Raw genomic sequence first — 16,288 nt, forward strand, 5'->3', positions numbered from 1 at the left:
GACTAACCGATTGGGTGCAATGTTGTAGTGGCAGCACAACTAAATGAATTCACTGAATTTAAATGGGATTTATAAGTGTTTTCACATTTTATACTGTAAAACAAAAAATCACATAGGATTTATGGTTAAACACTGGAGCTACAGAATTTTACCAGAAATTACATTCAATTGGTATAGCACTTCAATAACCACCAATTTATTGGAACACTATTGTAGATTTTTCATTTCACTGAAACTAAAATTATATTGCTCCACCACCACATGCACACACCCCTTTTTTACTGTATAACTCTAGCAACCACAAGTATTTTATTTTTATTTTTTTAAGAAGAAAATGACTGACTATTCTTCTGTCTGTTCAGATATCACTACTTTTACATGATAAGAGAAGTAATTTTTAAAGAAGGCTCAGCAAAATACCCAGCATTCAATAGTACTGGCATGCTGGATCTTGCAAACTACACTTCTCAACTGCACGGAAAAAAAATAGAAAAAAACAGTCATACATTGTCTGCAGTACTTTCCACTCATTCGCTTACACTTTGTACTCCATCCTTTCTACACAAAAAGCATCATCCCGCTGTTACAGAGTAAAGAAGGTTGCACAGAGTCCTTTTCTTGCTGTTCTGTCTCTTTAGAACAGAAGGACACTTTGCGCTTCACAGAATGCAAGTCTACAAGTACTGCTGCTTAGATGTGGTTGAATGTTAGGCCCCTAAGAAATACATGTGAAGCAACAGCAATGCTTTACAAGGTGTCTATTGTTTATATAAATAAACATAAAACAGGTTACGAAAACATGCTGTAAAATCCAAATCATATTTTATCATAGTTTCACATGCTTAAACTAATAGTAATTGTTTAGTATAAATGATCGTCATGTGAAAGACATTGTTTAGTATTCTTTCATTCATTCATTCTCTCAACCGCTTATCCTCACAAGGGTCACGGGGGGTGCTAAAGCCTATCCCAGCTATCTACGGGCACCAGGCGGGGGACAAAAGAATGAACATAATTTAAAGTAATTGCTCTACAGTTGTACTGCATACCGGAGGTCATTTAATTCATTCAGATCAAGAACCTCAAATAACATATCGGCTGGTATTGTTGGAGATGGAAATCCAACTCATTTTATCTCTGAGGGCTAGCTGCGAATGCACTTGCATTATGTCAGTAAAATTCTAGAAATCATAGCGAAAGGGTTATTTTTCAAGAAAATCAGTTCCCGAAAGACCGACAAATTGTCTTTATTTGATGCTCTTGTCAGGAGAGGTTGGATTGCCTTTCCTGGCATGACGTCACGATAACTATCAGCTGTCACTAATTACGTGATTAGATTATTTTTGGCGTCACTGGACAAGGTCCAAGTGGACATGGGGAAGCTGGAGCACCTCTTTGAGTCCAGGGCCAAAGAGACGCCATGGGCCAAGAAAGCGCCAGAGAGCAAAAAGTCCGAGATCCTGGTTCTGGACTCCAAGCGGAGCACCGCCATCAACATCGGGATGACGGTCCTGCCCGCCGTTCACGTCATCAAGAGCGCCATCCTCAACTTTGACGACTTTGCCATCAACAAGGAGGGTGTGGAGAAGATCCTGAGCATGACGCCCACAGAGGAGGAGAAGCAGAAGATCCGCGAGGCTCGCTCGGCCAATCCCGACGTTCCCCTGGGGACGGCCGAGGAATTCCTCTCGGGCCTGGCTTCCGTCAGCGCCTTGACCCCCCGCCTGCAGCTGTGGTCTTTCAAACTCAACTATGAGGCACTCGAGCAGGAGATCGCCGAGCCCCTGTTTGACCTGAAGTTGGGCATGGAGCAGCTGGCCGGCAACCGGACCTTCAAGAAGATCCTGGCCACGCTGCTGGCCGTGGGGAACTTCCTCAACGGGTGTCCTCCTCACCAGAATCTTCAGGCTCCCTCCATGGTGAATCAATTCCTCTGGGCATAGGCATAAGATAACTTGGGCGCTCTCTGGTGGTTGTACGCACCTGGGCATCATGATGAAACGGTAAAGGCTTCCCAGGGCGACGTGCATAGCAGTGGTGGGGCGTATGAGTACGCTGCGGCTCTAACTCTTCTACCAGCTGTGGCTCATCTCTAGAAATGATGTGCCTGAGAGCCCCGCACCACGGTGTGTCCATTACAAAATTCCTAAACGATTCTGAGGGGTTTCTTATACATTCCAAGCAGTCCGGTGTCTTCGAGGTGGATGGTTTGCGTCGCCGAGTGCGTCGGCGCGAGCGTGGGTGGCGCTCCGCTGGGTCCATAATGGTTGGATCGTGCTGTTACGATTTCGCCGCGTAGTGCGACGCGATCGTAGGGTAAGTTGAACCCAGATGCAGAGTCGCCGAAGTAATTGGAAAGGTGAGGCAGATCTGTAGCTCTTGTTGGTTGATTTAATAAACGGGGTAACATAACTTAAACAACTTGGCTTGACCACTCATTACAAACGAACTGAACATGCGGCGTGGCGTCAATGGAAACAGCAATTACTACGAGGATTAACAGGAAACGAAACCAGAACTTAACCAGTCGATCCAACCGCGGTCACAGAAAATCATAATGCTTAAATACCAAAAATAATCTAATCACGTAATTAGTGACAGCTGATAGTTATCGTGACGTCATGCCAGGAAAGGCAATCCAACCACTCCTGACAGCTCTGAGTGATTTTGGATCCTTTGTTTCTCCCCCAAGTAATGAGGACATGTTCTTTTTAAGATAGCTCTCCATCTAAGTCCTACTATAGGTCCAGTCTTGGTAAAAGGTGCATGATGACAACTGCCAACACAAAGGAGGCATACAGCTCAGCCCCCCTTCCCCCACTGGGCCGCTCAGACCACAACCTGGTCCATCTGATCCCCACCTACATCCCTATGGTGAGGAAAATAAAACCTACCACGAGGATCATACAAAGATGGACCGAGGAGACCAGCATGGTACTGAGGGACTGTTTTGAGACAACCGACTGGGAGGTGCTGTGCAAACCACATGGGGAAGACATCGACAGCTTGACCCACTGCATCACAGATTACATCAACTTCTGTGTGGAGAACATCGTACCCTCCAAGAAGGTCCGTTGTTACTCCAACAATAAGCCGTGGGTCACCAGGGATCTAAGGGCCCTCCTGAACAAGAAGAAGAGGGCTTTTAGGTCTGGGGAGAAGGAGAGTCTCAAAACGGTCCAGAAGGAGCTGAAGAGAGAGATAAGGAGGGGAAAGACCAGCTACAGGAGGAGGCTAGAGAAGCAACTCCAAAGAGGCAACACCAAAGAGGTCTGGAGGAGCTTGAGGACCATCTCGGGCCATGGAGGCAACAGTGGGAGAGGCCCGGAGTCCGGAGACGGGGAGTGGGCCAACGAACTGAATCAGTTCTTTAACAGATTCAGCCCTGCCCCTGCTCCCCTGACCCCCCAGACCAGAAGCAACTCTACCCCCTCGTTCTCCTCTTCCTCCCCCTCTTCCTCCCCCTCTTCCACCGGTCTCTGCATCACTGTCGATCAGGTGACAAAACAACTAAAGAAGATCGAGGCAAGGAAGGCTACCGGTCCGGACGGCCTCAGCTCCAGACTACTGAGAGAGTGTGCGGATCAGCTTGGCACAGTGATTCTGCATATTTTCAACCTCAGCCTCAGTCTGCAGAAGGTCCCCACCTTGTGGAAAACTTCCTGCGTGGTCCCAGTCCCAAAGACTGCGAACCCCAGGGAGCCAAACCACTTCAGGCCGGTAGCACTAACCTCTCACCTGATCAAGACACTGGAGAGGATCATCCTCAACCACCTGAGCCCCCTGATGAATGCAGAGCTGGACCCTCTGCAGTTCGCCTATCGTCCAGGCATTGGTGTGGAAGATGCTACCACCTACCTGATGCACAGGTCTCTTTCACACCTGGAGAACTCGGGAAGCACGGTGAGAATGATGTTTTTTGACCTCTCCAGCGCATTCAACACCATTCAGCCGGTCCTTCTGAGAGGGAAACTGGAGGTGGCTGGAGTAAGGAACCACCTAGCTGCATGGATCATCGACTTCCTCACCAACAGACCACAATATGTGAGACTCCAGGACTGTACGTCTGATGTGGTAACTTGCAGCACGGGGGCCCCACAAGGCACAGTGCTTTCCCCACTCCTCTTCTCCCTCTACACGTCAGACTTTAAACATAATACAGACACCTGCCACCTCCAGAAATTCTCCGATGACACCGCCATTGTTGGACGAGTGACTGACGGGAACGACCTGGAGTACAGGGGAGTCATCACAGCCTTTGTCGACTGGTGTAGGCAAAACCACCTGCACATCAACACCAGTAAGACAAAGGAAATGGTCGTTGACTTTCGGAGGACACCTCAACAGACCACTCAGGTGAACATCCAGGGTAAAGACATTGAAATCGTGGAGGACTTGAAGTATCTGGGTGTTCACCTCAACAGTAGACTAGACTGGTCCACAAACATAGATGCCCTGTACAGAAGGGGCCAGAGCCGCCTCTACCTGTTGAGGAGCCTACGGTCCTTTGGTGTGTGCAGGTCACTGTTGAGGACCTTCTATGACACTGTGGTGGCATCTACTGTGTTTTATGCAGTGGTCTGTTGGGGAAGTGGGAGCACGGAGAGGGACAGGAACAGGCTGAACAAGCTGATCAGGAGGGCCAGCTCTGTTCTGGGCTGTCCTTTGGACTCTGTGGAGGAAGTGGGAGAGCGGAGGATGCTGACCAGGATGAGGTCCATCATGGACAGCACCTCCCACCCCCTGCATGAGTCTGTGGAGTCCCTCCAAAGCTCTTTCAGCAATAGACTGCTACACCCTCATTGCAGGAAGGAGCGCTTCCGCAGATCCTTCCTCCCATCAGCCGTCAGGCTCTTTAACTCAAAAAAGGCTGTGGGTTAGGACCTCCCGAATTTCGGATACAGTGTAGATGTGCTTGTATATATATGTATGTGTATGTATATATATATCTCACCAACACAGTTACCTATTTATATATTTATTCATGTATTTATTTATTAACTTACTATTAAGTACCCATTTGTGTATAATGCCTTTTCTATTCCTGCATCCTCACCCTCTTCCTATTGCAACAAAGAAATTTCCCGATTACGGGATGAATAAAGTTATCCAATCCAATCCAATCCAATCTATCTGAAATCCAGAATTTGATCTGGATTTCAGATAGATCACCCATGAAATGTCGAAAAAGATGCGGGGTATGATGCTCACAGCACCTGGTATTCCCAAGCGGTCTCCCAATCAGGTACTAACCAGGCCGAACCATGCTTGGCTTCCGAGATCGGACGAGATCGGGCCTTTTCAGGGTGGTATGGCCGTGAGCGGTACTGCATTAGCAGATGGACACCCATGAAATGTCGAAAAAGATGCGGGGTATGATGCTCACAGCACCTGGTATTCCCAAGCGGTCTCCCAATCAGGTACTAACCAGGCCGAACCATGCTTGGCTTCCGGGATCGGACGAGATCGGGCCTTTTCAGGGTGGTATGGCCGTGAGCGGTACTGCACTAGCAGATGGACACCCATGAAATGTCGAAAAAGATGCGGGGTATGATGCTCACAGCACCTGGTATTCCATAGAGGTCTCCCAATCAGGTACTAAACAGGCCGAACTATGCTTGGCTTCCAAGATCGGACGAGATCGGGCCTTTTCAGGGTGGTATGGCCGTGAGCGGTACTGTTCTTGCAGATGGACACCCATGAAATGTCGAAAAAGATGCGGGGTATGATGCTCACAGCACCTGGAATCCCAAGATCGGACGAGATCGGACGAGATCGGGCCTTTTCAGGGTGGTATGGCCGTGAGCGGTACTGCTCTTGCAGATGGACACCCATGAAATGTCGAAAAAGATGCGGGGCATGGTTCTCACAGCACCTGGTATTCCCAAGCGGTCTCCCAATCTGGTACTAAACAAGTCTAACCATGCTTGGCTTCCGAGATCGGGCGAGATCGGGCCTTTTCAGGGTGGTATGGCCGTGCGCGGTACTGCTTTTGCAGATGGACACCCATGAAATGTCGAAAAAGATGCGGGGTATGATGCTCACAGCACCTGGTATTCCCAAGCGGTCTCCCAACCAGGTACTAACCAGGCCCAACCATGCTTGGCTTCCAAGATCGGACGAGATCGGGCCTTTTCAGGGTGGTATGGCCGTGAGCGGTACTGCACTAGCAGATGGACACCCATGAAATGTCGAAAAAGATGCGGGGTATGATGCTCACAGCACCTGGTATTCCCAAGCGGTCTCCCAATGAGGTACTAACCAGGCCGAACCATGCTTGGCTTCCGAGATCGGACGAGATCAGGCCTTTTCAGGGTGGTATGGCCGTGAGCGGTACTGCTCTTGCAGATGGACACCCATGAGCTAAAGTATTATTTCGACCTTCTACACCTGCTACCCAAATCAATTGGGATTTGACATTATTCAAAGTCAGTTGGAATATTCAGGTTATAAAAGAGGGGGGAAAAGGCAGGAATATATACAGCTATGTTTTACTTTTGTGCATTTCAGGCCAAATTGGTATTTGTCTTTGAGTCAGCAATAATAACAAAGGAGTAAAGTCAGCTTGATTGCAGTAAGACTTTTTGCACTCTATACACTCAATTTTCACATGTTGTTTTACTTCTGGACGCTGCAAATGGACTGCACATCTGTTGCATCGTGTGTGTATATATGTGTATTACCGTACTTTGAATTTTGATTTAAACCTTTACAACCCAACTACCTCAGATCAAGCAATTATAATGTAAAGTAGTAGATGTTTAAAAAAAGCACCAAATGCAAAAAGATAACAAAATAACAATACTAAATAGTCAAATAAGCAACTCCATTATTCTTTTAGAGAAAATATCTCAGCGGGGTCAAGTCATTCAATTCAAATCGACTGGTAATCAGATTCAATTAAAGACTAACCGATTGGGTGCAATGTTGTAGTGGCAGCACAACTAAATGAATTCACTGAATTTAAATGGGATTTATAAGTGTTTTCACATTTTATACTGTAAAACAAAAAATCACATAGGATTTATGGTTAAACACTGGAGCTACAGAATTTTACCAGAAATTACATTCAATTGGTATAGCACTTCAATAACCACCAATTTATTGGAACACTATTGTAGATTTTTCATTTCACTGAAACTAAAATTATATTGCTCCACCACCACATGCACACACCCCTTTTTTACTGTATAACTCTAGCAACCACAAGTATTTTATTTTTATTTTTTTAAGAAGAAAATGACTGACTATTCTTCTGTCTGTTCAGATATCACTACTTTTACATGATAAGAGAAGTAATTTTTAAAGAAGGCTCAGCAAAATACCCAGCATTCAATAGTACTGGCATGCTGGATCTTGCAAACTACACTCCTCAACTGCACGGAAAAAAAATAGAAAAAAACAGTCATACATTGTCTGCAGTACTTTCCACTCATTCGCTTACACTTTGTACTCCATCCTTTCTACACAAAAAGCATCATCCCGCTGTTACAGAGTAAAGAAGGTTGCACAGAGTCCTTTTCTTGCTGTTCTGTCTCTTTAGAACAGAAGGACACTTTGCGCTTCACAGAATGCAAGTCTACAAGTACTGCTGCTTAGATGTGGTTGAATGTTAGGCCCCTAAGAAATACATGTGAAGCAACAGCAATGCTTTACAAGGTGTCTATTGTTTATATAAATAAACATAAAACAGGTTACGAAAACATGCTGTAAAATCCAAATCATATTTTATCATAGTTTCACATGCTTAAACTAATAGTAATTGTTTAGTATAAATGATCGTCATGTGAAAGACATTGTTTAGTATTCTTTCATTCATTCATTCTCTCAACCGCTTATCCTCACAAGGGTCACGGGGGGTGCTAAGGCCTATCCCAGCTATCTACGGGCACCAGGCGGGGGACAAAAGAATGAACATAATTTAAAGTAATTGCTCTACAGTTGTACTGCATACCGGAGGTCATTTAATTCATTCAGATCAAGAACCTCAAATAACATATCGGCTGGTATTGTTGGAGATGGAAATCCAACTCATTTTATCTCTGAGGGCTAGCTGCGAATGCACTTGCATTATGTCAGTAAAATTCTAGAAATCATAGCGAAAGGGTTATTTTTCAAGAAAATCTGTTCCCGAAAGACCGACAAATTGTCTTTATTTGATGCTCTTGTCAGGAGAGGTTGGATTGCCTTTCCTGGCATGACGTCACGATAACTATCAGCTGTCACTAATTACGTGATTAGATTATTTTTGGCGTCACTGGACAAGGTCCAAGTGGACATGGGGAAGCTGGAGCACCTCTTTGAGTCCAGGGCCAAAGAGACGCCATGGGCCAAGAAAGCGCCAGAGAGCAAAAAGTCCGAGATCCTGGTTCTGGACTCCAAGCGGAGCACCACCATCAACATCGGGATGACGGTCCTGCCCGCCGTTCACGTCATCAAGAGCGCCATCCTCAACTTTGACGACTTTGCCATCAACAAGGAGGGTGTGGAGAAGATCCTGAGCATGACGCCCACAGAGGAGGAGAAGCAGAAGATCCGCGAGGCTCGCTCGGCCAATCCCGACGTTCCCCTGGGGACGGCCGAGGAATTCCTCTCGGGCCTGGCTTCCGTCAGCGCCTTGACCCCCCGCCTGCAGCTGTGGTCTTTCAAACTCAACTATGAGGCACTCGAGCAGGAGATCGCCGAGCCCCTGTTTGACCTGAAGTTGGGCATGGAGCAGCTGGCCGGCAACCGGACCTTCAAGAAGATCCTGGCCACGCTGCTGGCCGTGGGGAACTTCCTCAACGGGTGTCCTCCTCACCAGAATCTTCAGGCTCCCTCCATGGTGAATCAATTCCTCTGGGCATAGGCATAAGATAACTTGGGCGCTCTCTGGTGGTTGTACGCACCTGGGCATCATGATGAAACGGTAAAGGCTTCCCAGGGCGACGTGCATAGCAGTGGTGGGGCGTATGAGTACGCTGCGGCTCTAACTCTTCTACCAGCTGTGGCTCATCTCTAGAAATGATGTGCCTGAGAGCCCCACACCACGGTGTGTCCATTACAAAATTCCTAAACGATTCTGAGGGGTTTCTTATACATTCCAAGCAGTCCGGTGTCTTCGAGGTGGATGGTTTGCGTCGCCGAGTGCGTCGGCGCGAGCGTGGGTGGCGCTCCGCTGGGTCCATAATGGTTGGATCGTGCTGTTACGATTTCGCCGCGTAGTGCGACGCGATCGTAGGGTAAGTTGAACCCAGATGCAGAGTCGCCGAAGTAATTGGAAAGGTGAGGCAGATCTGTAGCTCTTGTTGGTTGATTTAATAAACGGGGTAACATAACTTAAACAACTTGGCTTGACCACTCATTACAAACGAACTGAACATGCGGCGTGGCGTCAATGGAAACAGCAATTACTACGAGGATTAACAGGAAACGAAACCAGAACTTAACCAGTCGATCCAACCGCGGTCACAGAAAATCATAATGCTTAAATACCAAAAATAATCTAATCACGTAATTAGTGACAGCTGATAGTTATCGTGACGTCATGCCAGGAAAGGCAATCCAACCACTCCTGACAGCTCTGAGTGATTTTGGATCCTTTGTTTCTCCCCCAAGTAATGAGGACATGTTCTTTTTAAGATAGCTCTCCATCTAAGTCCTACTATAGGTCCAGTCTTGGTAAAAGGTGCATGATGACAACTGATCTATCTGAAATCCAGAATTTGATCTGGATTTCAGATAGATCACCCATGAAATGTCGAAAAAGATGCGGGGTATGATGCTCACAGCACCTGGTATTCCCAAGCGGTCTCCCAATCAGGTACTAACCAGGCCGAACCATGCTTGGCTTCTGAGATCGGACGAGATCGGGCCTTTTCAGGGTGGTATGGCCGTGAGCGGTACTGCTTTTGCAGATGGACACCCATGAAATGTCGAAAAAGATGCGGGGTATGCTGCTCACAGCACCTGGTATTCCCAAGCGGTCTCCCAATCAGGTACTAAACAGGCCGAACCATGCTTGGCTTCCGAGATCGGAGGAGATCGGGCCTTTTCAGGGTGGTATGGCCGTGAGCGGTACTGCTCTTGCAGATGGACACCCATGAAATGTCGAAAAAGATGCGGGGTATGATGCTCACAGCACCTGGTATTCCCAAGCGGTCTCCCAATCAGGTACTAACCAGGCCGAACCATGCTTGGCTTCCGAGATCGGACGAGATCGGGCCTTTTCAGGGTGGTATGGCCGTGAACGGTACTGCACTAGCAGATGGACACCCATGAAATGTCGAAAAAGATGCGGGGCATGGTTCTCACAGCACCTGGTATTCCCAAGCGGTCTCCCAATCTGGTACTAAACAAGTCTAACCATGCTTGGCTCCCGAGATCGGGTGAGATCGGGCCTTTTCAGGGTGGTATGGCCGTGCGCGGTACTGCTTTTGCAGATGGACACCCATGAAATGTCGAAAAAGATGCGGGGTATGATGCTCACAGCACCTGGTATTCCCAAGCGGTCTCCCAACCAGGTACTAACCAGGCCCAACCATGCTTGGCTTCCAAGATCGGACGAGATCGGGCCTTTTCAGGGTGGTATGGCCGTGAGCGGTACTGCACTAGCAGATGGACACCCATGAAATGTCGAAAAAGATGCGGGGTATGATGCTCACAGCACCTGGTATTCCCAAGCGGTCTCCCAATGAGGTACTAACCAGGCCGAACCATGCTTGGCTTCCGAGATCGGACGAGATCAGGCCTTTTCAGGGTGGTATGGCCGTGAGCGGTACTGCTCTGGCAGATGGACACCCATGAGCTAAAGTATTATTTCGACCTTCTACACCTGCTACCCAAATCAATTGGGATTTGACATTATTCAAAGTCAGTTGGAATATTCAGGTTATAAAAGAGGGGGGAAAAGGCAGGAATATATACAGCTATGTTTTACTTTTGTGCATTTCAGGCCAAATTGGTATTTGTCTTTGAGTCAGCAATAATAACAAAGGAGTAAAGTCAGCTTGATTGCAGTAAGACTTTTTGCACTCTATACACTCAATTTTCACATGTTGTTTTACTTCTGGACGCTGCAAATGGACTGCACATCTGTTGCATCGTGTGTATATATGTGTATTACCGTACTTTGAATTTTGATTTAAACCTTTACAACCCAACTACCTCAGATCAAGCAATTATAATGTAAAGTAGTAGATGTTTAAAAAAAGCACCAAATGCAAAAAGATAACAAAATAACAATACTAAATAGTCAAATAAGCAACTCCATTATTCTTTTAGAGAAAATATCTCAGCGGGGTCAAGTCATTCAATTCAAATCGACTGGTAATCAGATTCAATTAAAGACTAACCGATTGGGTGCAATGTTGTAGTGGCAGCACAACTAAATGAATTCACTGAATTTAAATGGGATTTATAAGTGTTTTCACATTTTATACTGTAAAACAAAAAATCACATAGGATTTATGGTTAAACACTGGAGCTACAGAATTTTACCAGAAATTACATTCAATTGGTATAGCACTTCAATAACCACCAATTTATTGGAACACTATTGTAGATTTTTCATTTCACTGAAACTAAAATTATATTGCTCCACCACCACATGCACACACCCCTTTTTTACTGTATAACTCTAGCAACCACAAGTATTTTATTTTTATTTTTTTAAGAAGAAAATGACTGACTATTCTTCTGTCTGTTCAGATATCACTACTTTTACATGATAAGAGAAGTAATTTTTAAAGAAGGCTCAGCAAAATACCCAGCATTCAATAGTACTGGCATGCTGGATCTTGCAAACTACACTCCTCAACTGCACGGAAAAAAAATAGAAAAAAACAGTCATACATTGTCTGCAGTACTTTCCACTCATTCGCTTACACTTTGTACTCCATCCTTTCTACACAAAAAGCATCATCCCGCTGTTACAGAGTAAAGAAGGTTGCACAGAGTCCTTTTCTTGCTGTTCTGTCTCTTTAGAACAGAAGGACACTTTGCGCTTCACAGAATGCAAGTCTACAAGTACTGCTGCTTAGATGTGGTTGAATGTTAGGCCCCTAAGAAATACATGTGAAGCAACAGCAATGCTTTACAAGGTGTCTATTGTTTATATAAATAAACATAAAACAGGTTACGAAAACATGCTGTAAAATCCAAATCATATTTTATCATAGTTTCACATGCTTAAACTAATAGTAATTGTTTAGTATAAATGATCGTCATGTGAAAGACATTGTTTAGTATTCTTTCATTCATTCATTCTCTCAACCGCTTATCCTCACAAGGGTCACGGGGGGTGCTAAGGCCTATCCCAGCTATCTACGGGCACCAGGCGGGGGACAAAAGAATGAACATAATTTAAAGTAATTGCTCTACAGTTGTACTGCATACCGGAGGTCATTTAATTCATTCAGATCAAGAACCTCAAATAACATATCGGCTGGTATTGTTGGAGATGGAAATCCAACTCATTTTATCTCTGAGGGCTAGCTGCGAATGCACTTGCATTATGTCAGTAAAATTCTAGAAATCATAGCGAAAGGGTTAATTTTCAAGAAAATCTGTTCCCGAAAGACCGACAAATTGTCTTTATTTGATGCTCTTGTCAGGAGAGGTTGGATTGCCTTTCCTGGCATGACGTCACGATAACTATCAGCTGTCACTAATTACGTGATTAGATTATTTTTGGCGTCACTGGACAAGGTCCAAGTGGACATGGGGAAGCTGGAGCACCTCTTTGAGTCCAGGGCCAAAGAGACGCCATGGGCCAAGAAAGCGCCAGAGAGCAAAAAGTCCGAGATCCTGGTTCTGGACTCCAAGCGGAGCACCACCATCAACATCGGGATGACGGTCCTGCCCGCCGTTCACGTCATCAAGAGCGCCATCCTCAACTTTGACGACTTTGCCATCAACAAGGAGGGTGTGGAGAAGATCCTGAGCATGACGCCCACAGAGGAGGAGAAGCAGAAGATCCGCGAGGCTCGCTCGGCCAATCCCGACGTTCCCCTGGGGACGGCCGAGGAATTCCTCTCGGGCCTGGCTTCCGTCAGCGCCTTGACCCCCCGCCTGCAGCTGTGGTCTTTCAAACTCAACTATGAGGCACTCGAGCAGGAGATCGCCGAGCCCCTGTTTGACCTGAAGTTGGGCATGGAGCAGCTGGCCGGCAACCGGACCTTCAAGAAGATCCTGGCCACGCTGCTGGCCGTGGGGAACTTCCTCAACGGGTGTCCTCCTCACCAGAATCTTCAGGCTCCCTCCATGGTGAATCAATTCCTCTGGGCATAGGCATAAGATAACTTGGGCGCTCTCTGGTGGTTGTACGCACCTGGGCATCATGATGAAACGGTAAAGGCTTCCCAGGGCGACGTGCATAGCAGTGGTGGGGCGTATGAGTACGCTGCGGCTCTAACTCTTCTACCAGCTGTGGCTCATCTCTAGAAATGATGTGCCTGAGAGCCCCGCACCACGGTGTGTCCATTACAAAATTCCTAAACGATTCTGAGGGGTTTCTTATACATTCCAAGCAGTCCGGTGTCTTCGAGGTGGATGGTTTGCGTCGCCGAGTGCGTCGGCGCGAGCGTGGGTGGCGCTCCGCTGGGTCCATAATGGTTGGATCGTGCTGTTACGATTTCGCCGCGTAGTGCGACGCGATCGTAGGGTAAGTTGAACCCAGATGCAGAGTCGCCGAAGTAATTGGAAAGGTGAGGCAGATCTGTAGCTCTTGTTGGTTGATTTAATAAACGGGGTAACATAACTTAAACAACTTGGCTTGACCACTCATTACAAACGAACTGAACATGCGGCGTGGCGTCAATGGAAACAGCAATTACTACGAGGATTAACAGGAAACGAAACCAGAACTTAACCAGTCGATCCAACCGCGCCCACAGAAAATCATAATGCTTAAATACCAAAAATAATCTAATCACGTAATTAGTGACAGCTGATAGTTATCGTGACGTCATGCCAGGAAAGGCAATCCAACCACTCCTGACAGCTCTGAGTGATTTTGGATCCTTTGTTTCTCCCCCAAGTAATGAGGACATGTTCTTTTTAAGATAGCTCTCCATCTAAGTCCTACTATAGGTCCAGTCTTGGTAAAAGGTGCATGATGACAACTGATCTATCTGAAATCCAGAATTTGATCTGGATTTCAGATAGATCACCCATGAAATGTCGAAAAAGATGCGGGGTATGATGCTCACAGCACCTGGTATTCCCAAGCGGTCTCCCAATCAGGTACTAACCAGGCCGAACCATGCTTGGCTTCCGAGATCGGACGAGATCGGGCCTTTTCAGGGTGGTATGGCCGTGAGCGGTACTGCTTTTGCAGATGGACACCCATGAAATGTCGAAAAAGATGCGGGGTATGCTGCTCACAGCACCTGGTATTCCCAAGCGGTCTCCCAATCAGGTACTAAACAGGCCGAACCATGCTTGGCTTCCGAGATCGGAGGAGATCGGGCCTTTTCAGGGTGGTATGGCCGTGAGCGGTACTGCTCTTGCAGATGGACACCCATGAAATGTCGAAAAAGATGCGGGGTATGATGCTCACAGCACCTGGTATTCCCAAGCGGTCTCCCAATCAGGTACTAACCAGGCCGAACCATGCTTGGCTTCCGAGATCGGACGAGATCGGGCCTTTTCAGGGTGGTATGGCCGTGAACGGTACTGCACTAGCAGAATGACACCCATGAAATGTCGAAAAAGATGCGGGGCATGGTTCTCACAGCACCTGGTATTCCCAAGCGGTCTCCCAATCAGGTACTAAACAGGCCGAACGATGCTTGGCTTCCGAGATCGGACGAGATCGGGCCTTTTCAGGGTGGTATGGCCGTGAGCGGTACTGCTCTTGCAGATGGACACCCATGAAATGTCGAAAAAGATGCGGGGTATGATGCTCACAGCACCTGGTATTCCCAAGCGGTCTCCCAATCAGGTACTAACCAGGCCGAACCATGCTTGGCTGCCGAGATCGGACGAGATCGGGCCTTTTCAGGGTGGTATGGCCGTGAGCTGTACTGCTCTTGCAGATGGACACCCATGAAATGTCGAAAAAGATGCGGGGCATGGTTCTCACAGCACCTGGTATTCCCAAGCGGTCTCCCAATCAGGTACTAAACAGGCCGAACTATGCTTGGCTTCCGAGATCGGACGAGATCGGACGAGATCAGGCCTTTTCAGGGTGGTATGGCCGTGAGCGGTACTGCTCTTGCAGATGGACACCCATGAAATGTCGAAAAAGATGCGGGGCATGATGCTCACAGCACCTGGTATTCCCAAGCGGTCTCCCAATCAGGTGCTAACCAGGCCGACACATGCTGGGCTGCCGAGATCGGACGAGATTGGGCCTTTTCAGGGTGGTATGGCCGTGAGCGGTACTGCTCTTGCAGATGGACACCCATGAAATGTCGAAAAAGATGCGGGGTATGATGCTCACAGCACCTGGTATTCCCAAGCGGTCTCCCAATCAGGTACTAACCAGGCCAAACCATGCTTGGCTTCCGGGATCGAAAGAGATCGGGCCTTTTCAGGGTGGTATGGCCGTGAGCAGTACTGCTCTTGCAGATGGACACCCATGAAATGTCGAAAAAGATGCGGGGTATGATGCTCACAGCACCTGGTATTCCCAAGCGGTCTCCCAATCAGGTACTAAACAGGCCGAACCATGCTTGGCTTCCGAGATCGGACGAGATCGGGCCTTTTCAGGGTGGTATGGCCGTGAGCGGTACTGCTCTTGCAGATGGACACCCATGAAATGTCGAAAAAGATGCGGGGTATGATGCTCACAGCACCTGGTATTCCCAAGCGGTCTCCCAATCAGGTACTAACCAGGCCGAACCATGCTTGGCTGCCGAGATCGGACGAGATCGGGCCTTTTCAGGGTGGTATGGCCGTGAGCGGTACTGCTCTTGCAGATGGACACCCATGAAATGTCGAAAAAGATGCGGGGTAGGATGCTCAGAGCACCTGGTATTCCCAAGCGGTCTCCCAATCAGGTACTAACCAGGCCGAACAATGCTTGGCTGCCGAGATCGGACGAGATCGGACGAGATCGGGCCTTTTCAGGGTGGTATGGCCGTGAGCGGTACTGCTCTTGCAGATGGACACCCATGAAATGTCGAAAAAGATGCGGGGTATGATGCTCACAGCACCTGGTATTCCCAAGCGGTCTCCCAATCAGGTACTAACCAGGCCGAACAATGCTTGGCTGCCAAGATCGGACGAGATCGGGCGAGGTCGGGCCTCATCAGGGTGGTATGGCCGTGAGCGGTACTGCTCTTGCAGATGGACACCAATGAAA

The 16,288-nt window shown here is 47.5% G+C and overlaps 2 non-coding genes and 21 pseudogenes across 2 annotated transcripts; all 23 read right to left on the reverse strand.

Moving 5' to 3' along the window:
* Positions 1–5,204: 5,204 nt before the first annotated feature.
* Positions 5,205–5,323, reverse strand: LOC144189875 (5S ribosomal RNA; annotated as a pseudogene).
* A 56-nt stretch (positions 5,324–5,379) lies between these two features.
* LOC144189504 (5S ribosomal RNA) lies at positions 5,380–5,498 on the reverse strand (annotated as a pseudogene).
* A 56-nt stretch (positions 5,499–5,554) lies between these two features.
* On the reverse strand, positions 5,555–5,673 carry LOC144184900 (5S ribosomal RNA; annotated as a pseudogene).
* A 190-nt stretch (positions 5,674–5,863) lies between these two features.
* Positions 5,864–5,982, reverse strand: LOC144185541 (5S ribosomal RNA; annotated as a pseudogene).
* Positions 5,983–6,038: 56 nt separating this feature from the next.
* LOC144190617 (5S ribosomal RNA) lies at positions 6,039–6,157 on the reverse strand. Its single transcript, XR_013324983.1, has one exon. It is a non-coding gene; the product is annotated as a 5S ribosomal RNA (ribosomal RNA).
* A 56-nt stretch (positions 6,158–6,213) lies between these two features.
* LOC144188302 (5S ribosomal RNA) lies at positions 6,214–6,332 on the reverse strand (annotated as a pseudogene).
* Positions 6,333–9,761: 3,429 nt separating this feature from the next.
* LOC144189101 (5S ribosomal RNA) lies at positions 9,762–9,880 on the reverse strand (annotated as a pseudogene).
* A 56-nt stretch (positions 9,881–9,936) lies between these two features.
* LOC144189266 (5S ribosomal RNA) lies at positions 9,937–10,055 on the reverse strand (annotated as a pseudogene).
* Positions 10,056–10,111: 56 nt separating this feature from the next.
* Positions 10,112–10,230, reverse strand: LOC144184836 (5S ribosomal RNA; annotated as a pseudogene).
* Positions 10,231–10,286: 56 nt separating this feature from the next.
* Positions 10,287–10,405, reverse strand: LOC144186325 (5S ribosomal RNA; annotated as a pseudogene).
* Positions 10,406–10,461: 56 nt separating this feature from the next.
* LOC144190735 (5S ribosomal RNA) lies at positions 10,462–10,580 on the reverse strand. The gene has a single exon (XR_013324987.1). It is a non-coding gene; the product is annotated as a 5S ribosomal RNA (ribosomal RNA).
* Positions 10,581–10,636: 56 nt separating this feature from the next.
* Positions 10,637–10,755, reverse strand: LOC144188303 (5S ribosomal RNA; annotated as a pseudogene).
* A 3,427-nt stretch (positions 10,756–14,182) lies between these two features.
* LOC144189886 (5S ribosomal RNA) lies at positions 14,183–14,301 on the reverse strand (annotated as a pseudogene).
* Positions 14,302–14,357: 56 nt separating this feature from the next.
* Positions 14,358–14,476, reverse strand: LOC144189268 (5S ribosomal RNA; annotated as a pseudogene).
* A 56-nt stretch (positions 14,477–14,532) lies between these two features.
* LOC144184848 (5S ribosomal RNA) lies at positions 14,533–14,651 on the reverse strand (annotated as a pseudogene).
* A 56-nt stretch (positions 14,652–14,707) lies between these two features.
* Positions 14,708–14,826, reverse strand: LOC144182614 (5S ribosomal RNA; annotated as a pseudogene).
* Positions 14,827–14,882: 56 nt separating this feature from the next.
* Positions 14,883–15,001, reverse strand: LOC144186069 (5S ribosomal RNA; annotated as a pseudogene).
* Positions 15,002–15,057: 56 nt separating this feature from the next.
* LOC144186996 (5S ribosomal RNA) lies at positions 15,058–15,186 on the reverse strand (annotated as a pseudogene).
* A 231-nt stretch (positions 15,187–15,417) lies between these two features.
* LOC144190601 (5S ribosomal RNA) lies at positions 15,418–15,536 on the reverse strand (annotated as a pseudogene).
* A 56-nt stretch (positions 15,537–15,592) lies between these two features.
* Positions 15,593–15,711, reverse strand: LOC144187551 (5S ribosomal RNA; annotated as a pseudogene).
* Positions 15,712–15,767: 56 nt separating this feature from the next.
* Positions 15,768–15,886, reverse strand: LOC144186081 (5S ribosomal RNA; annotated as a pseudogene).
* Positions 15,887–15,942: 56 nt separating this feature from the next.
* On the reverse strand, positions 15,943–16,071 carry LOC144187193 (5S ribosomal RNA; annotated as a pseudogene).
* Positions 16,072–16,127: 56 nt separating this feature from the next.
* On the reverse strand, positions 16,128–16,256 carry LOC144186711 (5S ribosomal RNA; annotated as a pseudogene).
* Between the last annotated feature and the right edge of the window lie 32 nt (positions 16,257–16,288).

The sequence above is a fragment of the Stigmatopora nigra genome, unplaced genomic scaffold (genome assembly GCF_051989575.1).
Source record: "Stigmatopora nigra isolate UIUO_SnigA unplaced genomic scaffold, RoL_Snig_1.1 HiC_scaffold_24, whole genome shotgun sequence".
In the NCBI taxonomy this organism is placed as follows: domain Eukaryota; kingdom Metazoa; phylum Chordata; class Actinopteri; order Syngnathiformes; family Syngnathidae; genus Stigmatopora; species Stigmatopora nigra.